This window comes from Sander lucioperca, chromosome 19, assembly GCF_008315115.2.
Source record: "Sander lucioperca isolate FBNREF2018 chromosome 19, SLUC_FBN_1.2, whole genome shotgun sequence".
NCBI lineage: Eukaryota > Metazoa > Chordata > Actinopteri > Perciformes > Percidae > Sander > Sander lucioperca.
The window spans coordinates 3,906,046-3,923,632 of NC_050191.1; the positions used below are offsets into that span (position 1 = coordinate 3,906,046).

General features: G+C 43.1%; 1 protein-coding gene across 1 annotated transcript in view; it reads right to left on the bottom strand.

Moving 5' to 3' along the window:
* The window catches only part of hivep2a (HIVEP zinc finger 2a), a 130,170-nt gene that overhangs the window by 97,114 nt on the left and 15,469 nt on the right, over positions 1-17,587 (bottom strand). The window contains exon 2 of the mRNA XM_031307867.2: positions 15,456-15,501. The gene's annotated coding sequence lies outside the window, so the exon portion shown is untranslated. The remainder of the gene's footprint in view (positions 1-15,455; positions 15,502-17,587) is intronic.

A 17,587-nucleotide genomic window follows, 5' to 3' on the forward strand; every position in this document is an offset into this window, starting at 1 on the left:
AGCATTGTTTCCTTGGAAGCTGAATACAACAAAATGTTACAGTTTCAGATTTGTGTTAACAGACAGTCATTTCTTTTAATCATTTGTTTCTACCTATCAGCTCTCCGGTAACACCACAATCTACTGGGATTCAAACCAGCAACCTCCAACTAAATATTACGCCTGCTTTTTTAAACGTAAGCTTCTGACTACCAAAGTTCAAACTTAATCTTCAATGCTCAGTCCGTCCCAGAAGGTTATTTTGTGTTTCCACTTCAAATACACATGCAGTTTAGTTTGCATCCAACTTGCACAGATTTGTTTAGTCTTTGACAGTCAGGAAGGAGCAGAAATACACCAGACAACGCGCTGAGCCACTGGGCAGTAACCACTTGAGCTTTGGCTGTATAGCGACGACCCGTGAATCCAGCAACAACGCAAACTGTTGCGTGTTCTGCTACCAAAACAAACATGTTTGCAATTTGTGCTAAAAAAAAAAAAAAGGCCCAAAAAAGGCTCAGAAGTTGGTGAGATCCTGGATGGAGAGGTGTGTGGGTGTGTTTTTTTCCCCTACATTTCCCAGAATTACTTTCCACTGTTCCTAGGTAGAGAAAATGAAAGTGATGGGAGAGTTTTATTTTTTATTTTTTTCAAGTTTCCTCCTCCATCATGGATTCCTCCCTGTACGATTACAAAATGGCAGCTTGGGAAAGAAGTGCTGGCTCTTTGATTCTGAGCTCCAGTGTAGCTGCTGGAAACATCTGGACATGATGTCACATCCTCTGGGTTTGAGAGTAATCCACACCGCCAGACGTTAGTGGAAGGCTTTCCGGAGCGTTTTAGTTGTCCGTCACTCGTCGTGGAACCGGTTCCCTTTGATTTCTACAAATCTATCCATCCACACAACCGCCTCTATTTTTGTATGCTTTTTTTCCCTACACAGAATCACAGGCAGCCATTCAAATCGCACAGATGTCCAAATGTTATACTGTGTGAACTTGTGAACCAGCTTCCAGTTTCACTATGAGATTTATGTTGTTTTTTTAATAGATAAAAACACCCATTTCCCCCCCTGTATACTCCTTATGTAGTCTACTTAAACACTATTGTTAGCAGGCCATTTGGGTGGTGTTTCTGATATTAGTTTCAAAACTCCATCTGCTGATGAAGGTTGTTTGATATGATCAAAAGCTCCAGAACAGCTCCAGAAAATGGACCCTGGGCAGACTGTTCTCACGAACAATTTGTACATATGCCTACAAAAAGAAATGCACATGTAATCCGTATGTATTCCAGGTATTTATTATCGTATGCACCACGCTGACTGCCGCTGTGTAAGGCCGGTGAAAATCCGAAACACAGGGGCTTTTAAGCAGGGAAGCGGAGTTTTTGAATTTGAAGAAGTTAAAGGACAATTTCGGCGCAAAATGAACCTAGGGGTTAATAACACATGTGTACCGAGTCGACCGTTCTCTGGGACATGTTTTCATGCTAACCAAATGTGACCAGTTTTATCGCAAACCGCTAATTAGCTTATAAAGCTAGTCGACGGGGCACGCAAAAGTAAAAAGAAATTGCTATTCTATACCGCTAACAAGGCTCAAAATAGCACCACACTTCAACGGTAGCACCTTGTTAGCGGTATAGAAATAGCGATTTCTTTTTACTTTTGCGTGCCCCGACGACTAGCTTTATAAGCTAATTAGCGGTTTGCGATAAAACTGGTCACATTTGGTTAGCATGAAAACAGATCCCAGAGAACGGTCGACTCGGTACACGTGTGTTAGTAACCCCTAGGTTCATTTTGCGCCGGAACTGTCCTTTAAGGGGAAAACACAAGACTTTCACCCAGGAAACAGGTGTTTGTGTCCCGGGAGCACTACTTATAGGGGCCGGTGTTGCTAACCCTAACCCTAACCCTAAATCTTCCCACAATCCCACAAATCCCACAATCTTTTTTTCAAATGTTAACTAGTCGTTTTTGTGCCCAAATGTAACTGTCGTCGCCGAATGACACTCAACTGCAAAGACCGCTTAACTTAACTGTCATGTGACCGGCCGTCAGGGGACTAGCCGGCGCTCGCCATCATTTGTCATTCGCCCTGTGCTGACTATTTTGTCAGTTTAAGTAGTGGTTTAAGGTGTATTTTTATTTAAACTGTGTGAGGCTCCATCTTTGTCCCAGTGCAGATCTTAAACCAAGACACGCAAGTTATCTGTAATATCCTTCGACATGTGTTTTAGTTGTTGTTATGTTTGTAAGTTTATTTGATTAGGACAATGCACATTAATCAACATTTCTGTAAATGCACCAGTGTTAGCCAGTCAGCTAATTTTCAACTGTAGTCCTAATTACCTAGCATGCATGTGGGAAGAAACTGGAGCACCCGGAGGAAACCCACGCAAACACGGGGAGAACATGCAAACTCCACACAGAAAGGCCCGGAACGACCTGGATTCAAACCCAGAACCTTCTTGCTGTGAGGCAGAAGTGCTAACCACTGAGCCACCGTGCTGCCTGAGGATTTAAGAGTCTCGTAGCATCCGTTCCCAAAGCAAACCTCACAGGTGAGAAAGATTCTTCTCGTCTTTCCAGAATCCCTCAGCTCAGCTCAGCTCAGCTCAGCTCAGCTCAGATCAGATCCTCAGGCCCAAGCAGCCCTCACTTCAGCGTACTGTACACTTACATGCTGCCTAAAAAAAGCAGCACCCCACGGACAGAAACATAACACATATAGCATAGCAATCAGCCACCACACAGCAGCCTCTCTGCCCGCCGCTGGAATCCACAGCTCTGACATTTCTGCCCGCCACAAACCCAACGGGAAACCTTTAACGGCCTGAGGTCGGACTGAGAGAGAGAGGGGGATAAATTACAGTGTTTGGTTTGGTGAAGAGAGTGAAGACCAACTGTGAATGGGTTCATGTACAGCACACACTGTGTATGTATCTGCATGTGTGTGTGTGTGTTTGTAAGTGTGTCTCTGCCATAGACTGTATATAAGGTCTCTGCGTATGCAAATCTGTGTATACATACATGAATTAAAGGCCTGCGCGGGATCCTATACTCTGCAACTCTGTATATCTCCAACTCTACAAGCCTGCCAGTGTCAACAGGGTTAAGCAGCAAAATAGAGACACAAAGCTGTCAAAGGCAGCTGATTTCATACTTAAAAACACATCAAAGTTGTAAAAAGTATAAAATGCCTGAATGCTGCACAGTCAGAGACACGACATCCACAGGATGCCGATTCTTTTGCTAACGCTGGAATTGGTTTAAGAGTCAACAGACTTTGGTCATTGCAAAGTAAAATGTTCATCTCCGTAACCTGTATGATACCTCAATAAATCAGCACTATTACATGCAGGTTCTGTATAGACAGTGCACAAGTTCTGTCAGACAGCCCTTTACGGCGTGGAACTGAAGCCGCTATTTCGCTCTCTTCAAAGCCACCAGACTCCTTTAGACAAAAAAACAGTAATTAAGAAGACGTGAGTTGCTGCTCCTACCGCTGCCATGATCATGTTAGTTTTGTGTGACTTGTGGTGTTTCATGGCGTTAATCTGGATTCACCAAAGTCACACAGTAACACCAACAAACTAACTGACCGAGGCAGCGGTAGAGCAGCAACTCCCGCGTTACACAATGAAAAATTGTGTTAATCGAGTCTGGTGGCTTTAAAGAGAGCTGAATTACGGCTTCAGTAAAGGGCTGTCGGATAGCAAGGTAGAGCTGTGCAAGTATTCTGAATACAACATCTGCTTAAAATACTATCAGTGGCGCCTTCAGAATTCTTGCTCTGCTTTTTTTTTTCCAAAGCACTCTGGTTGAACTCCTGAGTCATCTTGACATCAAGTTTTATGTAGAAAAACGTCAAACTAGGAGGGAAATAATGTTCCAAAGAAGACGACTCACACGTTTACAGTAATACTACCCCATATATGCTCTACAGTTACAATTTTGGAAGGAACTTCGAGAGGGTCTCCGAAATTCACATCGTCTTTTAAACGAGATTTATCGGAATATATTTGCATAGATATTTCTGGCCCTCAGCTCAACGTCTCTGCGTCTAACATCCAGTGGGAATTAGAAATGTACTGATGACATTAAGGCAGTCTAATAAGAAATCACACACACACACACACACACACACACACACACACACACATTAGGGCAGTCTAACAAGAGATCAGACACCCACAAATGCACACACACACACACACACACACACACACACACACACACATTAGGGCAGTCTAACAAGAGATCAGACACCCACAAATGCACACACACACACACACACACACACACACACACACACACACACACACGCATGGCTGACAGCTGCTGCTGATCCTCCTATGTAGTTTAAGTTAGAGAAGTCTAATATCACGTTGTCAGCCAAATCATGTCACACCGTGAGTGTGTGTGTGTGTGTGTGTGTGTGTGTGTGTGTGTGTGTGTGTGTGTGTGTGTGTGTGTCACAGCATGGAAACACACGTCAGGTACACACACTTTCAAAACAAACAGTGAATATATCTAAGTGTCTTCTAATCCGTCAGTTAAGAGACTGAAGCTGGAGAGAGAGAGAGAGAGAGAGAGAGAGAGAGAGAGAGAGAAAGAGAGAGAGAGAGAGAGAGAGAGAGAGAGAGAGAGCGTACGGCTGACAGCTGAGAGAGAAAAAAGGAGGATCTGTTTTGAGTTTTCTGGTTTCTTTTGGCACATCGGGATGAAAGAGGAGATGAGGAGAGGCAAGAAGACGAAAGGATGAGAGAGGAAAACAGGAGAAGGGAAGATAAAAAGGACACGAGATTAGGTGAGATGAAAAGTATAAAAGGGAGGGGAAATAAAGAACCAAAGAGAGGAGAGGAAACAACAGGAGAGGAGGAGAAAAGAAGAACCAAAGCAGGAGAAAAACAGGAGGTATACATTACGGCCTCAAAAAGGAGCGGAGATTAGACAGAAGAAAAGGAAGCAATGGGGAGGGGAGAACCAATCCAGAGGATGAAAAGGAGAAGAGAAAAGGGAGATGAAAAGAGAAGGACTGGAAGGAGGAAATGGAAGAAGGAGAAAAAGGGAGGAGGAGAGGGAAACAGTAAAGAAGAGGAGAGGAAGAAAGACAGGAGGAACGTTCATGAGAAGAGGGATGGGAGGACCGATTAGGAGGCTGGGTGAGAGTATCGGAAAGAAAAAGAAAAGGAATTTAAGGTGGAGAGGAGAGAAAGAGATATGGGGACGATAAAGAAGGAGCAGAAAAAGGCAAAGACAAGCAGTAAGAAGAACGACAAATGAAGGAAACAGGAAACAAGAAGCAAAACCGGAAGAGGAGGAGACGAAGGGAGAGGAAAGAGGAGAGACAGACAGGGAAGAGACGAGTGGAGACAGGACGAGAACAGAGGAGAGAAGGGAGGAGAGCAGAGGGGGGGTGAAAGGGAGGAGAGGATTGAATCCAGAGAAATGTAGACAGAGCTTTGAAGGGGAGGAGGAAAGAGAGGCGGGGGGGATCAGAGTGAGTGGAGGATGAAACAGGAGGCAAAGGGACAGAGGGAGGGATGGATGTAGAGAAACATTCAGGGGGATGAAAGGAGCGAGGGAGTCAGAGATAGAGAGTGAGAGGGGAAAAGTCTGACAGTAAGAAAAGTGAGGGATAATGCACGAGCTAACGTGTCAAATCTCTCACGACAGATGTGTCACACTTTAACTGTTGGATGGGAAAATATAGGTTTGAAATGAAATGTCACCATTTGGATGTGGAGCTGTTGTTTGTAAAAGAGGATGAATTTCAAAAGTCCAGTTTGTTTTTCCGCATAAGCAGAGAGCTCTGTACTGCATTGGCTGTAAATCGACTCAGACGGTTTTTGCATTAAGAAATTCAGACAACATTTGGCATTTTACTTGAAGGTATCGACATAATCGTGACATGACACTGTCATAACTATGACATGACACTGTCATGAACGTGTCATAAACGTTATAAACAAGTCATAAACGTTTATGACTTCTGTCATTAAGTGTCATTCGGTTTTTGTCATGACAACTTGACATTGTTTTGGGTTGTCTTGAATATGTCAATTTGACATGAATCAAAGTGACATTACCAGAAGTTGTCTTGGTCATGACAACTTGACATTAAATTTGTTTGGGATGTCTTGAATATGTCAACTTGACATTTATCAAAGTGACATTACCAGAAATTGTCTTTGTCATGACAACTTGACATTAATCAAAGTGACATTACCAGAAGTTGTCTTTGTCATGGCAACTTGACATTAATCAAAGTGACATTACCAGAAGTTGTCTTGGTCACGACAACCTGACATAATGTCATCCTGTTTAATGTCAAGTTGTCTTAATAAGGACACTCCAAAGAAATGTAATGTCAAGTTCTCATGACAAATACATCCTCTGGTAATGTCATCCTGGTACATCCCAAACAAATTTAATGTCAACTTGTCGTGACCAAGACAACTTCATGTAATGTCACTTTGATTCATGTCAACTTGTCATAATCAAGACAACCCAAAACAATGTCAACTTGTTATGATAAAAACCGAATTATACTTAATGACAGAAGTCAAAAAGAAACGAAAGTTTAACAAACTAAACTTAAACTTTGTTGCAATGTAGCGTACAATAAGGAGCAGTGTGTGCAAACCAGGAGAGGGAAACGAGTATGACATTGATTCCTTGGATTTACAGCAGTTACAATAGATGCGTCAAAATGTATCAAAAGACGAACAAGTCCTCCAAAAATATAGCCTGGATGCCAGCCGAACTTAGCCCTGCCCACAACATTTATTTTTTTTTACTATGTAACTGAAGTTGAAGATACAACTGCGGAGCAAACAGGGATCACAAACATGCGATAACATGTACAGTACACGCCACTGTCACCATATCCAACTATTTAGGTTTCTCAAAAGCGGGAAAAGGAAGGTTTTGTAACCAGTATATGATAATTACGACAGAAAAAAACACAGTTAAGATACGTCAAAAAACCTATATATGACCTGAATACGGTGCAAGTAAACTCTCTTGCTCTTGATACTTCTTGACATTTCCTAGAATCCATTATCAGTGAATCCAAGCTGGCTACATCTGCAGTACTCTGAACTTTGTTTTGGATTTTTTTGCTGGAGCTTTCTTTAAATTACTTCCCGTAATTTCTAAAATGCTGGAGCGAAACAGCTTTTGATTTGCAGCTCGACCATGATGGATGTGAAAGTGTATCCAGTGCAGGTTCCAAAGGGTTTTACAAGATGAAGGGTGAGGAGGAGGAGAACAAAATCCCACTAAATGCCATGCAAGCTTCTTTTTCTTAAGCTTTACAGTCTTACTGTTCCACACAGTCAAATTTGGAGCTGCCCAATAAAGCCACAGTCCTCTGCAGTTGGTTAATGTATTGCTAAAAGGTATACCTCTCTGATAGCTGTCTAGGAGGGGCAGACATTAGACTTGCATTTTTCCCCACCCGCACTCAGGTATTATATGTATAACGTACATTTCTCCACACTTAAACACTTGTGACTGCAGAGAAGACAGACATCAAATAAATTCAGCAGGGACGTGTTTTCAGGTCGCGCCAGATTTACTTTTCCTCTTTGAAGCGCTAATATTTAGCCCGCTAGGCCACTCTCTGCGCCCACCGCCATTAGCATGCGGTAATCCCCTGACAGACGGGAGACGCAAGGTGCTAGCCAGCTGCGCTAGCTTTTTTTAAGCCTTAATACCCTGAGTATGAGTGAGCTAGCGCGCAGCTAATCAGTCTTAATGCCACGTGTATGGAGTTAGCTCCAGAGATCGCTAGCCACTGTAGCAGCGGCTAATCCTAGCGGCTAAACAGGAACGAGCCCAATCCCTCGTTTTCCCCCAAATATGTCAATTTTTAGAAACTGCAGCATGAGATTAAGATTAGAGGAAGATAATACAAAAAGAGCAGAGAAGAGAAGGGAACATTTGTTGGTAAAAAACATTTTTACTGTAGCACTAAACATGTCATTTGGGAAGGATGCACTGGGATGGCATGGAGCTCTTGTTTCTGCAGAGGCTGAATGCACTCTGCCAAATGTTTTTCATGTAAAAGACACATAAGAGCACACTCTGGAAAAGAGGGTAAATTAGAAAAAAAAAAGGGCAGGAGAGAAAGGAAAGAAAGAGTGTCTCTCTAATATAGAAAAAACAGCTGACTTCCAGTGCGAGGACAGGAAATGATGTCATGCTGGTATGGGCACAGAAATATCTCGGTGGCTCTTATCTTCGAGTGCATGTGTGCGTCTGCACGAGTCCTTCAAACCGAAGCACCTGCTGCTCTCTTTCTCTCCCTCAGTGTAGAAAATCACAGCCTTCGGTCGGACTTCTCCTCCCATCCTCCTCTTCCACTTCCTCCGGCTCCTCCTCCTTCCGTCCGTCACACGGTACAAGCCCCACGCCAGGGCACTGACATGGGCCACAATCTCTCTACCTCTCCTTCCTCCCTCTCTACCTCCCTCTCTCCCTCGCTCTCTCTGTTTCGGGCAGGAAGCCAACCAAGTGGCCCCAGCAGAGGCGAGCCACCTGTTTCTCCCTGGCAGAGGAGATCGTGGAGGGATGGAGGGAGTGATTAAAGATAAAGGCAAGGGGAAGTGACACACGGGGGGCGAGGGGGGTGTGGGGGGAGCTGAAGAGGGAAGGGCGCGATGATGGAGCGAACGGAGGGCAGAGGGAACGAAGGAGGAGGGGTGAAGGAAGATGTAGGGAGAAAGCAGACAAGGAAGACGGGATGGAGGGATGTGGGAGTAAAACAGGAGGAGGACAGGAAGGTTGAAAAAAAAGAAGACCACGGAAGAAGAAAAGCATAAAAGGGGAGTACAAAATAGGTGAGAGGTTAGCTGAGAGGAGGAGAGAAAAGGGAATATGACAAGGTGAAGGATGCCGAAAGGGATGGAAGAGGAGAAAAGACGAGAGATGACGGAGAACACGTGGGGCGGAGGAGGCGAGGGCGCCTGATTACGATCCCTCCTTCCCTCCCTTGACCCTGTCCTTCCTCCATTCATCACTCCATCCCTCCTCCCACAGGCATCCTGTCTTTCTCTGAATGGCCCTTCAGGCGACGCTCTGACCGTGCGTGAAAGCGGAAGCGTTTCCAACGCAACAGGTCAAGTTTATGAATGAGAACAAAAATTGAGTTCACGTTCAGTGCGAATGCAATGTCCAAATCTCGTGCAAACAGTTAAACGACATCATGAACTTTCTGCGTGTTGCCGTTCTGAAATCTAACAAACTTGCAAGCTACACGCCGAAAATTTTAAGTTTTGAAGAAAATTTGGATTGTGTAGTGAGTCAGCGTGCACAATACCAGGGCCTCTCCTAAGAGGAATGCAGTCATAATTAATGGTTTTGAATACATCTGTGCTTTTCCTACTATGACATGTCAACATGTCTGCCGCGAAAAAGGTCTATACGTTCGTGTAATGTCCAAACGCTGCAAAAATACATCCCCTGACATCTCCTTCATCCTCCGCTGTACTGAGTTTAGCGCTTATTAGCAAATGTTTGTGCACCAAATTACAACAGACGTACAGTCTGCCTAAAGGGATGCAAACGCACATGCATACACATAGATTAAACACACATATACTGTATAAAACACACACAGATAAATGCAGAAATGTACACACTCAACCACTTGTACATTGTGCAGTATGGTCTCTCTCTCACACACGCAAACACTCACAGAGCATGGACAGGAAGTGTGCAGGCTGCAGAAGCAACAAAGCTGTCATTTGCATGAGGAACGAGGCGGAAGCGAAACCAAAGCTCCTTATTGCACACACGCACGTACACACATACACACACACACACACACACACACACACACACACACACACACACACACACAACTTTCCATGTGATTTGAATGCACAAACAAAGAGGCCAGTGGACTTCTGGTTACCTGGAGGAAATGGGAACCAAAGTAACTGCTGTTGTCTCGGCAACAGTCATATCCCATAATGCTATTTAAATTCTGCCGCTCTGTTATCTCACTTGTGGCATGCGCGCTCGCACGCACACACACACACACACACACACACACACACACACACACACACACACACACACACACAGAGTTTAGGAGAGAGAAGATGCTCACCCAAAGGCCATTCATTTGGACACAGCTGTTAGTCAATGATCATCACTCTGCCCTTTGTGTGTGTGTGTGTGTGTGTGTGTGTGTGTGTGTGTGTGTGTGTGTGTGTGCAGCCGTCAAGGGCACAGCTTGCATCCTTCGCACCAAGCCGTGGTCACCATGGCAACAGGACATACACTCTTTCCTCTTCACCTTCTGCATTTTTTTCACTTGAACATACTATTGTGTGGAAGTGAATGAGAGAGAGAGAGAGAGAGAGAGAGAGAGAGAGAGAGAGAGAGAGAGTGTGTGTGTGTGTGTGTGTGTGTGTGTGTGTGTGTGTTTGTGTGTGTGTCTAAGTGTGTTTCAGTTCACTTCCTGGTCGATTTTAGCCTATCAGTGAAGAACAGAGACTGATGTGAGTGTTTTATTTATTTTCAGTGTACCTCTTAAATGTACCGACTCTGCTGTTACCATGGCGTCCTGCATCCATTTGGTCCTCCATCTCTCTCCCTCTCTCTTGTATTTCTTGTAATTTCACTTCATTTAGTTATATTTCAGCTATTTGTCAGTGACGTGCTTCATTAAGTCAGTTTTATCTGTAATGTGATGTTGTGACAGAGCGACAGAAGCCACACAGAGTAAAGGTTGGATGCATCATGGATGTATGAATTCAACCTGGATACAGCATTCAAGGCGGAGCCCCGGTGTTCCTATGAGAGTTGCTCAGTGGCGCATGAAGCCAAAAAAGTTTAACTTCCAAGTATGAAATTCCCCGGATGATCGGTGCTGCTTCCGCACCATGGGGCCCATAGAGCAGGCGCACTCGAGACCTCCGCTGGCCGAGCTGGCTACTTCTGCTTTAGCGCTCGCTAATTTGAATAGGGATTCAGTTATTTTTAACTGTGTGGCTCTTCTAGACTTTGTAAAAGTTATTGGACCAAATGGATCAAACTATCCACTGATTTACAGACGTCTCTTTCGCCATCTAAGTCTATGGGAAACAGTCTTTTTGGGCCCCATTGCATCACGTGACGGGCTGGGAGTATTTTTTATCTATTTTTTTTTTTTTAAAGACAAGTCATTAAGTACAGGTTCTTATTTACAATGGCGGCCTGACAAGTGGCAAAGCCACTTAGGGAAAGGGAAGGAGGGCTAGAAAATACATAGCTGTAATTGCACTGTTTTGCCATTATGTCAAATTGGCTTCAAAGCCCGACTCACTTCCTGGGGGCCTGGCAGTGATGTAGTCTACGTGATACGCAGGTATATGCAGTGTACGCACTAAGAAAGCTCCAGGATTTCCATATACCCACTTAAAAATGCCCAATGACATGTAACAACATACTTTGCATTATAATTTAGATATATTTTGAATTGTCATCTGTGTTTTTTTCTTCGCAAAGGCTAAATAACTAGCCTGATAAGCCAGACCCACAACAAGATGTTGGGTCTGGGAACTCACCATTGATGGAGCTCAATCCAAGGCACGGGACAAACGGTTGTCTTCCCGTTGTTAAATTCCCTCTGCACGCAATAGGATAGCGCTACAACCAGGCAGAGCAACGAAGAAGGTAGCAACGCTAGTTGAGAGATTCAACTTTTGCCGTATCCGGTCGGCAAAACTCCGAACACATCTTCCTTTTTTAAGAATGACTTCAGTGCCGTTCTTTGTTCTTTTGTCAAAGAAAAGCTGAACTCCAAGTCTTCCAGAAGACCGCTTGTTCCCAGCAGCAGCAGCCATAAGCCAGGCTGCCGACTCTATACACGATGTGATTGGCCTGAACAGAGTTTGGTTTTTCCTGCTCGCAAGCCAACGGAGAGTGCCTAGACCCCCCTGGCTGCAAAATAAATTTGCTGCCACTAGGGTGCGTCTAGATTTCTAGGCTACTAAATAATGGTATTTCCACCGTAATTTGTTGCATACAAGTGCGTCAGAATGCAGGAAATGAAGTCTTTGACGCTCAAAATTTTCTTGAGGGAGGACACCAAGAAACCCAACTATGATATGCCCCCCATCCTACATACATTTACAGTACAGTATACCCACTACAATACATTAGACTCCACCAGTGGGGCCTGGGTTGGATGGATCAACAAAACATTGTTTTAAAGCACGGCCACGATCTTTCCCTAACGCTAACCACTTGTTTTTGACTGTAACCATGACCGCGAAGGTCCCCTAAATTTATTTTAACCCAAACCAAAAACAACTTGGTAAAGTTTGGGGATAGACAAACTTTACCGAGTTGTTTTTGTGCCTACACCTAACCAAACCTTAACCAAAGTGTCACATCATAAAACAGATTACTTTTCAACTGGGATTTGACAGTTTTGGAAGCAGCAGACAAATAATGTCATCCGGATGATTCGTCAACGCCTCGATGTGTCGTCCTAGATGGCACGGACCAACGGCGTATTTCTTCATTTAACTTGGATGACTTGTTGGCATGAAGACATACTTTCTCTCTCTGTCTGTCTGAGCAGCTTGCCTCAGTTTGGAGCAGCCGTTGACAATTGCCACCTTCTAGGCTGTGTCCTCATAACCCACCTAACACACACACACACAACATATGAATTTTACAGCATGCGTCTGCAAGCACTGCTGACGCACATCCTGTGTGTGTGTGTGTGTGTGTGTGTGTGTGGGGGGGTGTGTGTGTGTGTGTGTGTGTGACATAGATGACGCGGTATGAAGTTTAAAACCCCACGTTTGTCTGTGAGGTGCAGATAATAATCTGGGTTTTACATGATCTATTTCAGTGCATTGTCTGAGTCAACAACACACAAACACACACACATACGCACAAATACACATACACACACACACACACACACACACACAGAGTTGTGAATGAGAACAAGGAAGCGGGCATGATATGAGAGTGAGGGGGAGACAGAAAGAGAGAGACCGAGGGTGTTTGCATGACATAGTTCATCGCGCCTTCGATACGAAGCCGCCTGTTTCACAGGAACAGGAAGTGACATTGCTCACACACACACACACACACACACACTCACACACACACACTAAGACACACACACAAACACACACAACGCTGTTTCTTCTGCAGCCATCACGCATTTAAAAGCAAAAAGAGCCAAAGACCAGACTTCACAACATAACTCTTCCTCTTTCTCGTATCTGTCCATTTTTTCAAGCCTAATCTTTAGCACAGCAGCCATTACACACATCGTTCTTCATCTTTAATCCTACATCTGTTTATAGTCGCTGCTGTAACAGTCCATTTCTTTTTATCTATCGCTTCATTTTGCCACTTCTACTTTCTCTGTTCTCTCTTTTGTGATTCAAAATGCAAAACTGTCTCACCGACATGATCCTTGGTGATCGTTGTGGGGGATGGTACTGCTTTCATATACTCGTTTTTAAAATGCTGAGACTTCTCTGACCCTTGACCTCGCCATTTTTGCTCACTCACGGAGCTCTGTAGCCGGCCGTTGCCTAGTTTTGTAAGACATCCTACGAATCGGCGTGCATAAATTCATGAGAATGCATTGCTCCGTGAAGTTTGAAAAGCTTATTTTCAACCTGGAATTCTACATTGTTTTTTGTTTTTTTTAAATACAGTGGTGGCAACTGTACAAGCTCAGGAATCAAATCTGCATTAAGGACCAGGATTTTTCACCAGTGTCAATATTTACCAGGTGAGCCGGTTCACTTTGTGGTTTAGAAAAAGCAACTGATCAGAAGGGGCAGGACCCAAGATTTTAGTTACTCGTTACAGAGTCCTGATCATGACAAAACAAACTTTCTCAGGATTTCTTAATGATTAATTAAGAACCCCATCCTATAAAGTCAGCTGACTGTAATAAGCTGTTTGCTCAGAATAACTATTTTGTCAGCTGCTTTACAAGATATCACAATGTTTTCTCATGACCATGTCGTCATTTCATCATTAGTCATGTTGAAATGACTGAACAGTTTCTTGGCAATGAGACAACAAAACATAAGAAATGATTACACGCATACGTGTAGTCGGTGTGTGGTCGGGCACTTCTGTTATTCTAGCTCCAACACAAAAGCCTACTGTATAGCATATTGCTGCCACCATGATAGAAACTATATTTTATTCATTATTAGTTTGTTATGTGTTATGTTAAATATGTGATTCATTTTATGTTATAATGGCCCATTTTTCTTGTTATTACTACATACATGTACCAGATTTTTCTGATTTTTTTTAGATCATCAGATCCCGTCGGCCATCGGCTAAACGATTTAGCCTCTGGTGGCAACAGTCAATATTTCGGGGGGTTCCAGTGTAGCCAGCAGATATCCCGATAACGGATAGCGCTGCTTCCGTGCGCTGTTCATTGTTTACAGTCCAATTAGCAACTTGAGACGTGAGAATGGAGTTGGGAGACAACGTCTACGACCAGACTGTTTTACATTCTCTATTTAAAAAAAGCTAATGAAAAGCTAAATTGTCGCCAGGTGATGGGTTCCGAGATTGCATTTCAGCCAATGCGTGCCGCCTCTTTTGCTCTCCACACGGACCGTTAACCTGCATGCAACCAAAGCCTGCTCAAATGCGATTGGTCAAGACTACGCGGACTACAAACCGACTACAAATGGAAAACAGAACACTTCCGGTACCAAAACCTACAGATTCTGCATCCATATGTCTATGAAGACTATATTTGTTATAACAACGAATCACTTTATCTTTATCGTTATAATGTTATCACTTTATAACATTATAACGCTAAATTATTAAACGCTGCTTATTAAAACAAGATTTTTTTGTTTCCTATTATATGATAAATTGTTAGCCTGGGTAAACCCTGACCAACTTCTGGCAAATTTGAGATTTGCTCTGCAAGTCAGTCTGGCCAAGAGCCCATTCAAGCCCATTTCCAATTTTTCCAAATTGAGGCACCAATCACAACCGTTGAGGCGGGCTTTACACAATGACGATAGAGAACATGATTGAACATTGATTCAACATGACGGCCACCGAAGCCCACTCTCAGTTACAACTGAGAGTGGGTCTGGTGTCAACCAGGCTAATACATTGTTATAAATTGTTGTAAATGAAAAGAAGATGTTTTCATCATGATGATTCTTGTCATCTTTGTTAAAAGAGGCTGGCAGAACTGTGCATATTCTCACATATTGGGAACAGTTGAATGCATCCCAATCTTTCCTGATTCATGGATTATGCCTGTTTTACTACAGCTGGCATACCGACACTCCATCTGCAGCATTAAACTGTGAAACAAATTTAATTCCTCCAACGCAGCACTGTCTCTAAACAACCAGCTACCTACCTATGACTTCTCTATCAGTTTTTGGAGCTAAAATGTGCAAAGCAGACAGGGGTTCCTTCCTAGTTTAATGGGTCCTACCTGATGTAGCTGTCCTCCGGTCCAGTCCACAAACTGGTCACAGCCGCTGGGGGAGAAAGAGAGAGAGAAAGCATGATGAAGACGCATGGTCCTTTAATGTAAATCTACCTGTTGTACACACTATGTGTACCGTGAGGCCATTTGCATTTCACATGGCTTCCTCCTTTACTGTAGTCATGAGGAGTCCTGGTATATGCAGGGTGAGACAGTGCGAGCGTGCCAATAAAAGGAGCATGTGTGCGAATAATAGGGCCGGGCGATATGGAGAAAATCAGATATCACGATATTCTTGACCACGTACATAAATAGCGATATTGCATCGATAGTGTAGGGTTTACAATCGGTGCTTTCACAAAAACATTTTTACAATGAGATTTTAGATAAATTATCATCAATAATGTGGTAAACAGTTTCAAGTGAAATTATGGAGAGAAAAAAATCTATATTTTTTTCCAGCTATATACTGACTATGTTAACATGCATGCACAAAAACGGTGTGATGTTAAAACAAATCTGTATTTCTTCAAATATTCCCCTCACAATGCAGATTTTCTGAGAAAACTGTGTTAGAATGTGCTTGTTTTTATCAATTTAGACAACGTAACTGTATATCAGGATGTCCCGATATATGATTTCATCACGAAATGAGTCCATTGAAAGATGATAAATTATCATTTGCCCAGCCCTAGAGAATAACCTAATGTTAGGGTATTTTCACAAATTTTTTTTTTTTTTGCAGATGCAGTAGCTCCAATGAACTTTTAGTTGTTATTTGTTGTCTCTTTGTCTTTTGTTACTGGAGCACATACTGTAATGTCTCAGAAGAAGTGTAACCAAACTGCGGCGGCTTTCAGCTCGTCATTATATTATATTGATTGAAGCGAGAGTGCAACTGCGGCGAGCACTGTCTGCGTGAGGTTTGTGTAACCCTAACCCCTAACCCTAAAGTTCTTTATGCACTCCTAAATTTCAGTGTGTGGTGACACTTGACATTTTTACGTTCGTTCTTTGAAACCCAATTTGATGGTGTCTTGTGGTTGCAGTGGAACTATTCACTATAAAAACATAAAAAAAATATCATTATTTAGAACTTTTTAAGGGCATTAAAATTTTTTGCATCGAGCCCGAATTATATCCCAAAGTGCAACACACCACAGTACATTTAAGACGTACATCATACACTCCACAGTACATTTAAAGGACAATTCCAGCACAAAATGAACCTAGGGGTTAATAACACGTGTGTACCGAGTCGACCGTTCTCTGAGATATGTTTTCATGCTAATCGAATGTGACCAGTTTTATCGCAAACCGCTAATTACCTCATAACGCTAGTCGTCGGGGCACGGGTAAAGTAAAAATAAATCGCTATTTCTATACCACTAACAAGGCTCAACAAATTCATATTTTATGAACCTCCATGAGAATACTTACATGACAGGGTTGGGTCCAAAACTAATATAGGGCCAAAATGATTTGGACCCCCCTATCCCAACGCATGTACTGTATGTACTTTGGGGGTTGTTTCCCTCACAGTAGATCCAGTCAAAGGTCCCATATTGTAAAAAGTGAGATTTCCATGTCTTTTTTGATTATAAAGCAAGTCGAGGTGCTATGTAAACATGGAACATGACGAACTCGCCTCTCGAACACCTCTCCCAGCTGCCGCCACACATACACCTGCACAGATATACAAAATTTATGCAATTTGGTTGTTGGGCTGACAGTGTCCGGTTTTTAAAATTTTTAAAGGTCCTATGACATGCTGCTTTTTGGATTCTTTTATATAGACCTTAGTGGTCCCCTAATACTGTATCTGCAGCCTCTTTTATATAGGCCTTAGTGGTCCCCTAATACTGTATCTGAAGTCTCTTTTATATAGGCCTTAGTGGTCCCCTAATACTGTAGCTGAAGTCTATTTTATATAGGCCTTAGTGGTCCCCTAATACTGTATCTGAAGTCTCTTTTATATAGACCTTAGTGGTCCCCTAATACTGTATCTGAAGTCTCTTTTATATAGGCCTTAGTGGTCCCCTAATACTGTATCTGAAGTCTCTTTCCCAGAATTCAGCCTTGGTGCAGAATTACAGCCACTAGAGCCAGTCCCACAATGAGCTTTCCTTAGTATGTGC